Source organism: Haliaeetus albicilla, chromosome 3, assembly GCF_947461875.1.
Source record: "Haliaeetus albicilla chromosome 3, bHalAlb1.1, whole genome shotgun sequence".
NCBI classification, from domain to species: domain Eukaryota; kingdom Metazoa; phylum Chordata; class Aves; order Accipitriformes; family Accipitridae; genus Haliaeetus; species Haliaeetus albicilla.
In genome coordinates, this window is record NC_091485.1 from 65570189 (window position 1) to 65585102 (window position 14914).

General features: G+C 42.5%; 1 long non-coding RNA gene across 1 annotated transcript in view; it reads left to right on the forward strand.

Moving 5' to 3' along the window:
• The window catches only part of LOC138684604 (uncharacterized), a 45308-nt gene that overhangs the window by 9131 nt on the left and 21263 nt on the right, over positions 1-14914 (forward strand). The window contains exon 2 of the long non-coding RNA XR_011323854.1: positions 10167-10326. This is a non-coding gene — a long non-coding RNA (uncharacterized lncRNA). The remainder of the gene's footprint in view (positions 1-10166; positions 10327-14914) is intronic.

The following is a 14914-nucleotide window of genomic DNA, read 5'->3' on the forward strand; positions in this document are numbered from 1 at the left end:
TCAGAAATCTGAATCCAAGAACTAGAACTGTATGGTGGTTTTCTTTAATTTTTGTTGTTGTTTTTCCTCTTTTTGTTTTAATGAGAAAAGGCTGGTTTGGGAGCTTCACTCCAAGAATAGCTCCTGACTGATAATCCTGGGAGCCCATAGGTGTGTCCTTCTGACATGGAATCAGACAGAAATGTCTCATTTAAAACATCTCACATTCAATTAATTTCTGCTGAACATAAAGCTTCAGCCATTAAAACCTCGCCTGGGTCCCTGGCAGACTGCCTTGCCTTTGAGAACTTAATGCCTCCACGTTCAGCAAGTGAACATGGGGTTGTCCAACAACATTTTTGCCCACCCAGATAATTACAAGAATCTGAACCTTAGAGGGCATTTTAGACTTCCCCTTCCCCCTTTCTCCCCCTGTTCCTTTCTTGTGGATACTAGCAAAGAAGGCAATCAAGAACCCATTAGAGCAGAAAATCTGCACTGTTCTTTGTTCTTGATGTCTTGAGCCTTATCATTTTATTTTGAACGCTGTATGTAGAATTTAATGTGCTAGAAAACTATGCATATAGCTCAGAGGCTGTGAAAAAACCAGTCCTGATCCTACTACTGACCCACTGGATGTTGTTAAATAATTTGGTCCCCACTTTCTCATCTGCAAAACTGGGAAACTAATTATTTACTGACCTTGCAGGTCTGATGCAAGATGACCCTCTCCACTGTGCTCTATTCAGATAAAGCACTGTGGTCTGGCTGGCAGCTTGCTGTCTCATTGCAGCCCTGGGGTACTTTTACCCTCTTTTTCTCCTCTTGCACGTGGACAACTCTTTGAGGCTCCAACACAGCAGCAGCTGCTGCCCCTTATTCCAGTGGCAGCACTTTGTCCTGCTGGCAATGATATTAGCTTTTTCCTTTGGTTTGCCTTAGCAGGCCCAGGAGGGGGAATTTGTGTTTGTTTGCCTGGCTAAAGTTAATGCAATGGATTTGAAGTCTGTAAATGTTGAGGACCTCAAAAAATAAGAGAAAAGGGGAGAATAAGACACGTGATTTTTAAGATGACCAAAATGTGGTGGAAAGGAAACATCCTTCATGGTTTTTGGTTTCCTTAAGTATCCTGGTACCTTGGAACCACAGACTATAATACAGAGAGTGAAGCAAAGTCAGCCAAACAGATAAAATGATGTTATGAATCCGGGACAGGATATGTCTGATTATCCTTTTCAACTTAACTGATAGGGTTCGCTCTATTTATGGCTAAGCCATTCTGTGATCTTACAGGAAATTGCTTCCTGTACATGCCATTCTTAATAGATTTTTAAATTCATGGCTGCTCTAGGAAAGTGGATTATAATACAACAGATTATACATTTTTCCCCAGCTTTTAAGAAGCAGCCTTAATGATGGTTATTGTTGATGAGGGCATTACAGAGCATTCGTGTAGCAACCACCTTGAATAGCTTAGTGTTGAAAGCTTTAATTTTCCATTTAATAATAGTGAAACTAGTTAATACTAATTTTATACAATCACTTCCTAAGCTTCTTAGAAAGCATGCAGTCATGGATTTAGTCTGTGCCATGGGGGAATGCCATACATCATGAGGCTCAAAAAACCCCAGAGAGTTATTAGAGCTATGTGTAATATTTTACATCCCGCCTCAGATCCACTTTGTAAGGCCTCTGATTCATGGGCAATGATGACTTACCTGGAGATGGCTGCAGTGATTCCTGCCGCCGGCTGTCTGCCCCACCTCTCTCTCGGAAGTTTTCATTCGTGCTGCGAAGGTGGCTCAGCTGTTTGGGAGGCAGCTGTTGAACCAGCACGGTTTGCAGGCCAGTAATATTAACAGAAAAACTGGCACCGGCTTTGGCTCTCCTGAATACACCAAGCTGTAATTTACAGTGGTTCAATTACTGCCACACTAGCAGCTGAGCTGTCTTGAAGCAGGGGCAGGGCTCAGAGGTGAAGATGGGAACCCCTACAGCCATCCCTGCCATCCCTATTCATTAGCCAGATACCCAGATCTGGGTTGGGGTTTGTAAACATGCACGGTGGTTTCTACATACATTCAACCAGCTCTTTTCTCAGACTGACTTCCCACCTTGCCCCACAAGACTCTGCAGGGGTCTGTGGTATCACTGTGTCCCATGGGGATTTCTGTGGGGAGGAGGCAGTTCTGCCTTTGGGACAAGGACCCTGTGGAGCACTGGGGCCTCGGGAGGGGTGAAATATGCTTTCTTGCAGGGGGCCGGTGCAGGACAAAAGCCCTACGTGTGTCTCGCTGAAACCTGCTTTTGAGGTTTCTGTGGTAACTTCTTCAAAAGCAAATGTCAGAGGGTAATATTGGGTTGGGGATTTCACAATTCACTCTTACCTAAGATGCCCAGCCAAGGGGCAGAGTCAATACCGTGTTATTTAACCAGCTCATGTGGGACATACCAGCCTGTTACTGGTTCACGGGAAAGCCTCCCCCTCCCGTGGCTGTCTCGCTGCGGGTGCCAATAATCAACACCCAAGACTGCCTCGCTGCTGAAAATCACTCACATTTTTTCCCTGCAAGTCACTCATGGGCTGATGATCTTTTGTGAACAGCTTGTGCTTTCTGCCTGCATTTGGTCTCAACAGCAGGACAGAGCATCGCGTTTGCCATCCAGTCAGACAATAACTCACAGCTGCTTTTAGAAAAAAGGAAAAAAAAAAAGGGGGAATGAAGCCCAGTTTTGAGGGCTTCAACAGCTCCTGCTTTTTATTGGACATGTTCTTTTCATCTCTTTTTAGGTGCCATTGAGGGAGATTTTTTGAGAAGTGTGGCCGATGCCCTAATTGTGTGCTTCAAAGCAAGGACTAAAAATTGTTTATGTGGGAAGAGCAGGCCAGGCTTGTGCTCGGTTGTGGTAATCAGCCCTGTTAGCCCCAATTACTGCCCTCCTCAGGGCAAAGTCTATTGGAGGGGCATCCTCCTCCTCCTATGGACATGCAACCTGTCTGAGCCCTCCACTGTCTCTGAGTGGGGGCAGATCAGAGAAGGGAGGAGAGAGAGATTCAGGGGTGGGATGCAAGTCATTGGGATGGGCTGAGAGGGTATGTGCAAGTAGAGAGGGGTGTTTGGCAGAATAAGAGAGCGGGGCTTTTCTGGGGCTGGTTGCTGAGAGTGGTAAGGTCTGCTCTGATGTCAAGGCTGGGAGGCAGGGGCATGTGGTGATGGAGAGGCTGCAGTGGGAGGTCTAAATCATGGGGACTGCAAAGTGACAACCACAACACTGAAACAGGACAAGTAGGGGGCTTAGAGAGTAAGGCACCCTGTCTCAGACTGGTTTAAATTTCCTATGGGGCACCCCTGCTTCTTCCCACAGCCTTGCCTCTTCTTGGCTTTGAAGCAGGATGCACACAAAAGCCTACCACAAAGTTCCCATCCCTTTTTTTTTTTTTTTTCTGCAGGAAGTAGAGCAGTCCTAGTTGCATATTCAGTAGTAATTTACATGGTTTTGGTTAGTTACACAAGATATGTGGAGTTTCTCTTCCCCTAACTTGAATGTCTTGCACAACTAGTCAGCATAGTGTGAATTGTCAGTGTGAATTGTCAGCCCTACAATCAGGACTACCAACTGCAGTTTGCCCTGACAAAGGAGACAGCAGAAACACAGGGGGGTTGAGAACAGGCAACAAAAATAATTAAGCATGGACAGACTTCCCTCAGGAAGAAACTGAAAAGAATAGGACTACTTTGTTAGAGAGCAGATGACTAAGAGCTATACAAATTAATGAATGGGATAGAGAAAGTTGGGGGGGTGTTCCTGTTTACCCTCTTGAGCTATAAAAGAACAAGACAATGTTCAGTTAAAGGGGAAGCAGAAAGTATCAGGTGACAAGCCCCACTTTGCTTTGGATGGGATTGAGTGGCGTTTGAGGAGTCTGTCTGACCAGGGAGCGTGGATGGAGCCTCGAGGACTTCACAGTTTGTAGGCACTTAAGCAGATGAATCCCACAGTGTTGGTTTTTTTAAAGGAAATACTTGTTTACATGGAAAATGAGGGTAAAAATAGGAGATAGTATGTGTTTGAAAGCGTTAAGAATTCTTTTTCTAACAGCTGGTTTCATGAATGCAGGGTAAAAATTTCCTTTGTGGACAAATATATAATTTTTGAGCATCTTTCCCTACTGCAGCAGAATGCATTTTATTGATTCCAGCAGTCCTCCTCTGCCACTATCTGACAGTTATATGGTCATTTAAGATGACATTTTCCTTTGTGCTAATTTCCTGCTATTAGCCTCCTGGTATGGGATGTCTGATTATTGGCTCCTTTGCTCACAGCAGGTATAAGCATTGCCATTACAGGCACTGGGAGCAGAAGCTGTAAGAACACAATGAAAGGCTGATAAATGCTCAAGAGAAAGACTTTCTTTTCCACAAAGAGCTAGTGCTCATAAAGCAAGAGAAAAGGATGGGAAAAAAAAGAGAAGAACATCTAACATCTTAGTTAATATATTATATTGTGCTTAAAGTCATGGATTGAAACTGGAGCTATACTGGATGCTTCAGATATATGGGAATGCTCTGTCCCAGTCCTGTAAAATGGTACCCAAAACTCATCTGAAATGTTGGGTCACAGCAACCAATTCACCTTAGATGCAGCAGATGATATCAAGGCTCTCTACTACCTGAATCAACTAGAACTTGAATTCTTTGAGCTATTCTACAGTGTCTTGCACAAACATGATCTGATGCCTAAAGGCTCCAATTAGGAAAGGGAATACAAAATGAGCTGCTCACCTTATTGAGATGATGCTCAGCTACCAGAGTAAATGTGGGTGAGGTAGAAACAAACTGATTACTAACTACACGGGAAGATAAAGGACTTGGCAGAACTGGACTAGTGCCCAAACCAGCCTCAGTAATGAGAGAGGGTAGGTTTTCCTTGCTTGTGTAGTGGTCACATATTGACATGTAATCACCACAGAAACTCACTGTGTGCTTGCAGGGCTCTAGCACAGTTCTTCTGGGACTAGAGGTCATGCCCCAAGTAGGTTACAAGTGGCGTCCTGACTCAACAGATACTAAACTGTTTGGATTAATATTTAGAGTCATGAGAATGTCAGAAACTGAGTTATAACAGGGAAGTGTTTGAGAACTGCTGTGTGAAGAGCTTTGCCCTGTAAGATGTTGCATACCTGACATACCTGTCCTAGCAAAGTCAATGAAGACATACCTGTGCACTGAGTTGAGCATGTGCTTAAGTGCTTTGCAGGGTCATTGCCAGCACACATAGCCGAGAGTCAAGTCTTGGGCAGTTTCTGGTGCTCCCCCCCCCCCCCCCCTTAAAAAATCTTTGGGTCTTTGGATTGAGTGAAAAAAAAAAAAATTGAAAAAAGTTCTAAATGAAAATATGTCTTCCAATAAACATGAATAACCGATATCAAACTTTGCAGTGGTCTGGACATTTCAGACAGTTTGCAAGATTATAAAGCAGGAGACCATGCTATAGCCTGAAACATCCTGACATTACTAGGAGGTGAAGGGCCAGGTGGGAATGCCAGGGATGTATTCTCTCACTATGCTTTCAATGGTGTTACAAGGAGAGTGATAGTTGGCATAAAGAAGCTAAAGACTATATTTTCAGAGTAGCTGCTTGAATGTTAATATGTGATAAGTGGCTTGACTTTCAGAGACACTGATCCTAACGGTTGTATCTGGAAGGTAGCGCATGTTTTGTAATTTTTAGGGTCAGAAGGGTCAGGCAGATGATCTCATCTGGCTACTTGAAACGGGCCATACCATTTAACTTAGTAATTCTTTTGGCTGAAGGATTTCTTCTCCTTTGTGTAAGCAGACACACCAGAGCTCAACAATACATGCTAGCTTTTCAGTTCCTTAATGCTTACAGTCAACAGGACTAATTCTCTTGACGGCAAGATGAAAAACAAGGAGGTAGTTCTTGCCTGATGTTTCTCTCCCCAGTCCGTACAATCATCAACTTTACCATGTTTTCTTCTGTTAACAAGATATTTTTGTAGTTTATAGGCTAAGTCCTTCCTGTAAACTCTTCCTACTTTTTTACTTTGTGTGGCCTCTATGCCCAGCTCTCTGTGTCCTATCCCTACCGTAAAGCTCATGAAAAGCAACTCAATGCAGCAGACTGGAGATCTTTTGACTTTGCCTTAACTGAAACCAGAAGAAAGCATACTGGGAAATGGTTGTGAGAAACAAGTGAAATTGGATTAGAAAGTTCAGTTGGAGTAGAAGACCACAAGGAAGATTTCTTCTGTGAACATTTTATGAGAAGGTTACTTTTTTGGGGAAGAACAGGGGCTTGGTGAATTATATGCTCATTTTCTACTGTTCATAGGTAAATCATGCCACTTAATTAATCCTTCAAAAACAAAAGTCTTTTTCTGTTTGTTTGCATGCCCATGTTCAGCTGAGCAGCAACCTTATTTGTTGATCTGACTACTACTGCTTCTAAGTGTCGCTCCTATGTATCTCATACTACAGTTCCAAAATTACTTTCCTGTTATTAAAATTTTCTAACAGCTCTCCTACTTGGATCAGAACCCTTGCCATGAAACTGGAAGGAGAGTCCACTGCGCTGACCAGAGGAAAAAAAATCCTATAGGATTGTGAGATTTATTCCTTCTGGTTGCAAAATTAGTGTCCCTTTGATGATGTTTGTTATCTCATATAGCATACCTGGCACATGGCTCAGAAATCTGACATAACAAAGAGTTTAATATGTACCTGGATTTAGATGCCAGCCCAATTTTTGTCAGTACAAACAGTACTCACAAGCAGATACATATCCTAGGATTTTCTGGGATATATTTTTTGAATGCTTGAAATTCACAGCATGTTTCCAATCTTCTGCTGTGTGCTTAAAAATCAGGACTTACCAATAAAAGAAGAAGATGATATTTCATTAGCACAATGTATTGCAGGTCTTGTAATAAGAAGACCTCCATCTGTGTTGAAAAGCATGTTCAATGCTGAATCTTTAGATTCACCTTGTGGTTATCTGTCATGTCACTTCCCTGCTTATGGGTCATGAAAATCTAGGTTCTGGCTAAAATTTGATCCTTTTTCTCCAGTTGTGCTTACTGCATTGAAGTATAGCTACTCCAGAAAGAGTCAAATGAAGGGAACTGTGAGGTGGGTTTTTTTTTTTTTTTTTGTGTGGACACTTTAGGTTTATTGTTATAATATAAAACCTTTGTCCATTAGTGATCTGAATCTGCCATTCAACTCTTGAAATCATCAGCCACATACTACAAAGGCAGGTGTGATGATCTGCACCTCAGTTCATTCAGACTAATAACCCTGTGTGAAAGCACTTCAGTTGAGCAGTATGAACACAAGCACCAGAATGGAAGAAGAGTCATGATGGCCCTGATTCCAACTTCAAGGTTTAGTCTGGAGGATGTGTGACTAAGCTGTCATTGTGTATGTGATGGAGGGTGCATGAACATGTGTCACAGGGAAGACATCTAAGTCTGACCTAGTCAACATTGAATCTTTTGTATTAAGTCGATGGGAAGAAGAAATTGGAGTGAAATTGCTTCTGACATCGCATATAGTGAGCCTAAGGTGATTAGAGCAGACATTGGTGTTTAATTTTTGGAGAATGAAGTGAAGGTGAAGGAATCCCACCCACGGGGTCTAGCTGCCTGTCATGCAAACCTGACTCACAGATGTAGCAGGGTCAGCACTGCCACGTTTGCTGAAAGCAAAGATGCTGTATTGCATTCTGAGGATTTTGCTTATCTGGAATATTTCTCAGAGCTGTAGTAACTTATTGCAGCCCACAGTAACAAACTGCTGTTTTCTGAGGAAATCTGAGCTTGTGCAATTCACTTCTAACAGAAAGTGTATTCAAGGTTGAGACAGTGCAGACTTCCCATGTACCCAGAAAGCCTCTCCTGCAGGCTGCTGAGTGTTAAAAGATGCTTATTAACTTTACTTTTCTGGGCATCTCTTGGTAAATGGAATGATGAGGGCTTCATAAAATCATTTGTCTTGGCAGTATACAGGCCTCCTTCTTGAAATCCAGCTACTGCTGGCTGCATTCATACGAGAACTGGAAAATCAAGACATACAAACAAAATGGTAGGAATGATTTTCCGTCTCTTGATATTGCTCCAAAGCTGAAAGAAGTTCCAGCCTGAGGATCATGTTTTAGTGTGTCATTAGTAGTTGGCTTCTTTAAATTCCCCTAGGTGGGCAGTTGCATCATTTAAGCATTAAAACTCTCCAGTTTATATCAGGCTTCTTCTAAGCTAACTAAAAGAGTTCATGCTAATGAGAAGCAGTTTTTCTCTAGAAGAATTCAGTCTAACAAGAGCGAGGGATGACAGAGCTGGGGGAGGGAAATGGAATCCCACAGAGATGAAGGTCAGGCAGTAAGTCAGGACCAGAACCAAGTTCCTAGCGTACCAGATCAGGCTACTCTCAGCTTCTGTCAGCTGGTGGGCTGGAAAGAGGAGTTTGAAAGAGGCTGTCAAATGGAGAAAAGAGCACTTACTTACCTGTTTCACTGACTTTACCAGTAGAGGTTTTTGAGAGAGGGTTTTCTCTAACAAGCAAAGCAGTTTCATTAACAATAGTGGAAAAGGGAAAAACAAAGCATTTACAACATTTTCAGCCTAGTGTTGAGGATGTTACGGTTTCAAAGCACATGTAAGTAGAAAGCACAAGATGTCAACGTTTGTGTTCTCCAGCAAGTTTCTCGCAAAATCAGCTGACTTTGCAGTTTCTGATGGCAAGTGTTGCAATGGTCAGAGACTCTGTTTCGTTTCTCTGTGAAACACCTCTGAGGCCCTTTGGGCTAACTCCTTATGTGATCATAGACATTGTATTGCTTAACTTTCAGGCACCCTGCTGTCTCGTGGCATCCCCAGCCCTGGGTTAGGCACTCAGACTTCCTTCCCCTGCAAAGCTGGGGGAGCGTTCAACCTCTAGCACAGGGTTTAGCTCCTGTTTGCCTGCTAGGAAAACCCAACAGTTAGGCCCCTTAAATGGGGTGCCTTCCTCCAGGACAGTCCCAGTACAAACTGTATGTGATGAAGACCTCTTCTGTTGTTAGAACTTGCCAGCACAATCCTTCCCCATTGAGGAGAGGAGCATGTCTTCTCACTGGTACCAAGATATTCAGAGCTAAGTGTCATTTGGGAGACAAGACACCTGTTTTCTAGTTCTTCCACCTCTAGAGTTGCTGGAAAAGAGAAGAAATTTACATATTCCCCATTCTAAGGGCAATCACCTAGGTATGGCTTAAAATGGGATGGTGATAAACATAAAATTGCCTTCTCATCAGAGGTCTTCTGTATGAGGACTGGTGATGAAGTTGTGCCCATGTATAGAGTATACCTAGAATATACCTATTGGTTTGAGACCTTGGAGACAAGTGGGAGAACATCTAGGTTCAATCCTGCCCAGACAGGATTTCAGCATTAGTTAAGATGCTATCAAAAAGCTCGATAGTGTCAGAAGCAAGAGGTTGCTTCTGGCATGAACTTGGTTGCCTGTAGCTCTAGATGTCAGCTGAACAGGGTTTTTGAAGATCTTAGTGATAGTAAGATGACTTCTGAAGCCCTGCTGAAAGTAGGCCTTTTTTGAGTCACACCCTCCTTGTCCAGTCTTGCCACTATTTCAGTTCACCTTGCAAATAATAAATACAAGTCTCATTTGGTACTAGCAAACTCCAAAGGACAAAATGTTAATGTCCTAACCTGAACATAAATAATTCCCTTCACTAAAGCTTAAAGAGCTGTAGAATTTTTTTCTACAACATTAGCTAAAGGCTAAAACTGTATTTCAAAGCCTGACTGGCTAATTATAACATGATGCTCTTTTAATGGACAAAAGTAGTTCTGCACGTGGCAGGACAACTGTCTCCTCTGTACTGAGATCTATTTCTTTTCACAAAACAGAAATATGCTGGACTGGGTAAATGAGAAGTACCCTGAACTTTTTGTTTACTTCAGAAGTGTAATGTATGTTTATAGGCAAAACCTTCTGACTGCAAAGATTTTGAGGGATCAGGAAAATAGACAAGCCCTGTTTTCTTCCTTTTTGGGCAAGAAAGCTGACTTATGAGTATAGAAGTATACTGTGTACTGTTGTCATTCAAGGGAACAGACAACTGACTTTCCATTGACCTCTGCTTTGCACAATCCTTTATTGCAGTGCAGAAAGGATGGACCATCATTTACTTGTGACAGCATGATATCCTACCTCTGTGGTGCACAGCTGTAAATTGTAGTACCTCATCCAGGACAACGGCAGGCTGGACAGTCCATGTGGAGTGAGCCGAAGCTGAAGAAATGAACCTTTACTCCATAAGGAGGTATTAATAAAATGTAGGGTGCAATAGAAACGGAGCTGGTAGAGGAATGCAATCTTTGAAGAAGCTAATGACCCACCTACCCTACAGGTGAACAGTCCTGAAAAGTGGAGTGATGTTCCAGCCAAGGTGTTGCCTCATGTCCCTGCTATTGTAGGATAACATCAGTTTATGGTCCTCTAGTAGCTGAAAGCCGAGTGTGAATTCAAGAGCATGGAAACTAGGCAGGGTCTCTAATGGGTCAATAAATATAGAAGAAACGTCAAACTGCTGAGATACACCAGAAGTTGGCCAATATAGCGTAGGCTGTCCCCGTGGCGTGAAGCACCCATCCCGGTAGGTGTGATATTAGTCAAAATGGAGGAAAAAAAGCACAACCTCTGTGACAAAACATATGGGAACACTGCTGATCTAGGTATCATTTAGGACTATTCATTAATTATGATTTGCGGTATCCAGTAGTGGTACTCTTGAGGGACAAAACTGCAACATCTTCTCTAGCTTGGCCAACTGAGGCTGGGGTCATGGAGGTGCTGGAAATACTTTCCCTGCAAAGAGTTAGTCCAGCCCATTTTTCAACTGAAAGAGTAAGACCTATCAAACCCATGTTTCATTACTGAAGCCCTTCAGCTAATGGAGGCACTAGGATATTCTAGGGAGATTGCTGGTCACTATTTCATACATAGCTTCTTGTCCAATTCATACACCTTTTCCTTAACCACACAAACAAAACTCTCTACTTGTGGGAATAAATATGCAAATGCAATCTGTCCACAAGAAAGCTCTCATTCTATTTCCCCTTTTTTTTGAAAAAGAAATCAAGAAAGCTTATACTCCCTGCAATTCTAACTCTGTAGCATTCAGCTGATTTGATGCAGTTACTCCTGATTTATATCCATATGAATGAGTAAAGAATCAGGCCCTGGTTGAGAAATACGTATTTCTACAGCACCACATTACAAGAGTCCTTAATTCCCTGATCCTAACCCTGGAATGCAAGGAAGACTTGAAGTTTGGCAAAGGTTGTAGCCAGATGCAGTGTGCTTCTATGTTCACACCCTCCCTAATTGTTACTCTTTAAAAAATAATAATAAAATGCAAATAACTTACACCTGGTAAAGCTGGAAAGGCAAAGAAAAGCAGTAAAGAACCCGGAGGTTGTGGGAGTGTTGTTATTATTATTATTATTTTTAATCAGACGAATACACACCTGTCTAAAAGTTCCTCAAACATTGTCTGCTATTGCTTTGGTATCCCCTGTTAATACATTGAGGTAATGTCCTTTGGTTGTTACTTAATTGAACAGATGATGGGGGGTGGAGGAAGCTATGCAGGGAAACATGCTAGAGATAGAAGAGAATTCCCACCCACGCAGTAGGCATGTACTGTAATAATGGAATAATTATGTGCAGTTTGTTTATAGCTGTCTTCCCCTAGCATCGAAGCCTTGGGCTAGAAGTGAAGCAGGACAGGTCCTGCAATCAGTTTTCACAATCATGTTTTCGCTGTGATTTGTATTTTATTCTCCATTAGAAAGCAGAGCATGTCTAGAGCACGCAGTGGCTTCAGCCCTTCAGGATACTGCAAATTTGCTCGAATTTGGGGAGGGAGGGGGTGTTCATGAGTGACTGGTTTGGATTTGTCCCATGACCTGTGGACCCAGAAATCTGTAATGATGGTTCTCTTTCCACGCTCCCAATTTGCCCAGAGTTGCTCAGAGCTGGATCAGTCTTGGCCTGAGACATTAGCCAGCCTTTCAAATAATGAATGCTGGGCTGTGGATAAAAACCAAAGCCAGATGGCTTTGTGTGGTAGAGATGGCTAAGGAACTGTTACTGCAATGGGCTGAATGGTGGCAATCTGTTCTTGGTGTCTTTGAAGCAGGTTGGAAATTGTTCTTGTGGATTCTTCCTGCCGCTTGTTAATAAAATGAATCAAGTCCTGGTTTTTGTGTTTCATCATGCACTCTCAAAATGCTGATGGTAAAATGCTGATGATTTTCCTTCAGAGGCTGCCGTAGGCTTCATGCAGCTGCCATTTTGTGTTCAGTTCAGCTGCAGTCTGCCACAGATGTATACACAGCATTTCATTTCCACTGGCACTTAGGAAAACGTTTCCAGACAAGTGGAGTATCCACATGATGAACTTTATCTTTCTATTGCAGAAGGCTGCATACCATGCCCGTGTAGTCAAGAAGAGAAATGGGAAGTATTCACAGATTAACTGCAGGGAGGTCAATAAACAGACGTTGGTCCGGGAAACAACTGGAGAACTCCTGAGATAATTTTGACAGAATGGCCACACCTGCTGCATTGGATCTGTCACACAGGTTGTGAACTTTGGCAGCAAATGGCTTATTTCATATGCATTTGTGCAGCACGTGACATGACCAGGGGCTTGATTTGAGGTCTAGTGAACATAGCTATATCTTGGAAACTCAGAGCAACCTGCAGATATTAACTGATGAAATACCCCCACCCCATTTATATGCAGAGTAGACAAGAATGTGTACACCACACGCTAGCTTTGGAAATGCCTTGGAAATTAAATAGAACTGTTATTTAAGGGGTCAGAGAAGTAATAATCATTGGCTGACAACGAACAATATGCGAGGCAGCTGTTAACATCACATTACACATGCAGCAGACATATCCCTTTCCTGAGGATGTTACAAGCTGGAGTGCTATTTTAATAAGCTAAAACTGTTGAGAGGAGTGTAGAAAAGCACGATTTTGTTATCAAAACTGTTTCTAACCAAGCTGGAATGAAAAATCAGCTTTGCCACATTAAAAAAGATTTCCATAGATCTCGTTTAAAAAACAGTTTTGGAATATATAATTTCTAATTGTTTAGACAGTCCTGGTGCCCATGCCTTGTGCTTCGGAGAGGGTTGCTGGAGAGATGGGGCAATGGAAGGCCTGCAGGGTTGCAGGTAGATGCCAGCCACTGCTGTGGACATACCTGTGCCCTGGAGTGCTGCTCAAGTCGAGTAGCCGGAACAAACCAAACAATAGGTACACCAGCCGCCTTGGCTCCCACTGGGGATTTCAATGGAATGAGTGCACTTTTGTGCAATAATGATCTCAAGCAGCCCTTTCTGATGGGCAGACTTTCTGCTGAAATGCAGTTGCTCTGTCTCATAGTTTTCTCCCTTGGATCCCATCGTGGGTAGGGCCATATAGTTATGAACAGTGGTCGTCTTCTCTTCCTATTCCCATGGCATATCTAGGAAGTCACCTAAAGCAAATGGGTGAATCAAGAATAAATAACAAGGTGTGGTGGGCTAACAGAGATTTAGGAACTAGCATTTCTTTGTTTGACTTACTATCAATGATTTACCATGGGGCCTTGGGTAAGTCACTTCATATTTCTATGACTCAGTTTCAGCCTCTGAAACAACTGTCTGCTGATCTCATTGGGGTAGTTTTAAAGCTTAATTTACTTATATTTTATAGCACTTTGAAGATGTGAACTACACCATATTATGGGAAACATTGGGAGTCATAAAAGAAAGAGTCGGTGTTGCAAGAGGAGGTATGATAATGAAGCCTAAAGTCAGAGACTTAATGCCTCAGTTCTTTGCTGAATCAAAGCCTAAGACTGCAAGTTCTTTGAAACAGACTCTCCTCAATTAGAGGCCTGCTCAGAGCTGAACATAATAGGGCTACGACATAGCTGGGGCCTCTGAGCCCTTCTGTAACGAATGATTAGGAACATAAGCTTGAAGATCGTACCAGCTGCAGGACTGCTACAGGTCCCTGTAAGGTCTATCTCTTTCTCTCACGGCTCTTAGGTTTTTTATTATCTTCGAATCACTGTACCTTACTGCTTGTTCCATTCTCCAGGTCATTAAAGCATTGTTCATGCTATAAATAAAGAAGATGAAATTACAGGGTACTTATATGCACACTAGCTAGGAAGCTGAATGGGCATGAAAGGGCTTCCTGGTTTCCTTCCAATTCAAAATGTTATTGAGTTACTATGTAATCAGATAAATGAGTTGTTAATCAAAGTGATGTCAGCTTGGGACATACTATAGAAAAATGATTCCGTTGTAATCAGAACTGTATAATTAAGCAATGAGGCATGACAGGGCTTGAATTATAACACGATAATTTTCACCTCAGTGCTACTGATGAGGGCTGTGGCTGTCTGCCATCCAAGTACCTGACTATGTCGTGCTGTACAACAACCCCAGTGCTGAAACATCTAAGGCAAACTGGAGTAAAAATTATTCTTTCATCTTTGCCCCCCCGCCCTGCTCCAGGGTGAAGCATTTCTGTGATCAGCTGGGTCAGGCTGAGCTCAGTGCATCTGGGAGCGAGTTTGACTATGTGTCTGTCTGCTATTAGAATATTTATGGCATGAATACATTTTGCTTAACATGAGTTTAACATGACAGTGGGGTATGGGATCCTTCACAGGGCCAATGATTTGATCCATAGCTAGTATTAGTTAAACTTCAGCAAAATGCTTGATTTTACAGAAGAGGCCCACAAAAATGGTTCCTAGAGTTTCCTAGACTTAAGCTCCCTTGTTCTCTATGTCTGAGAAATTTAAATGAGGAATTATCTTAGACATTCAGAATCCA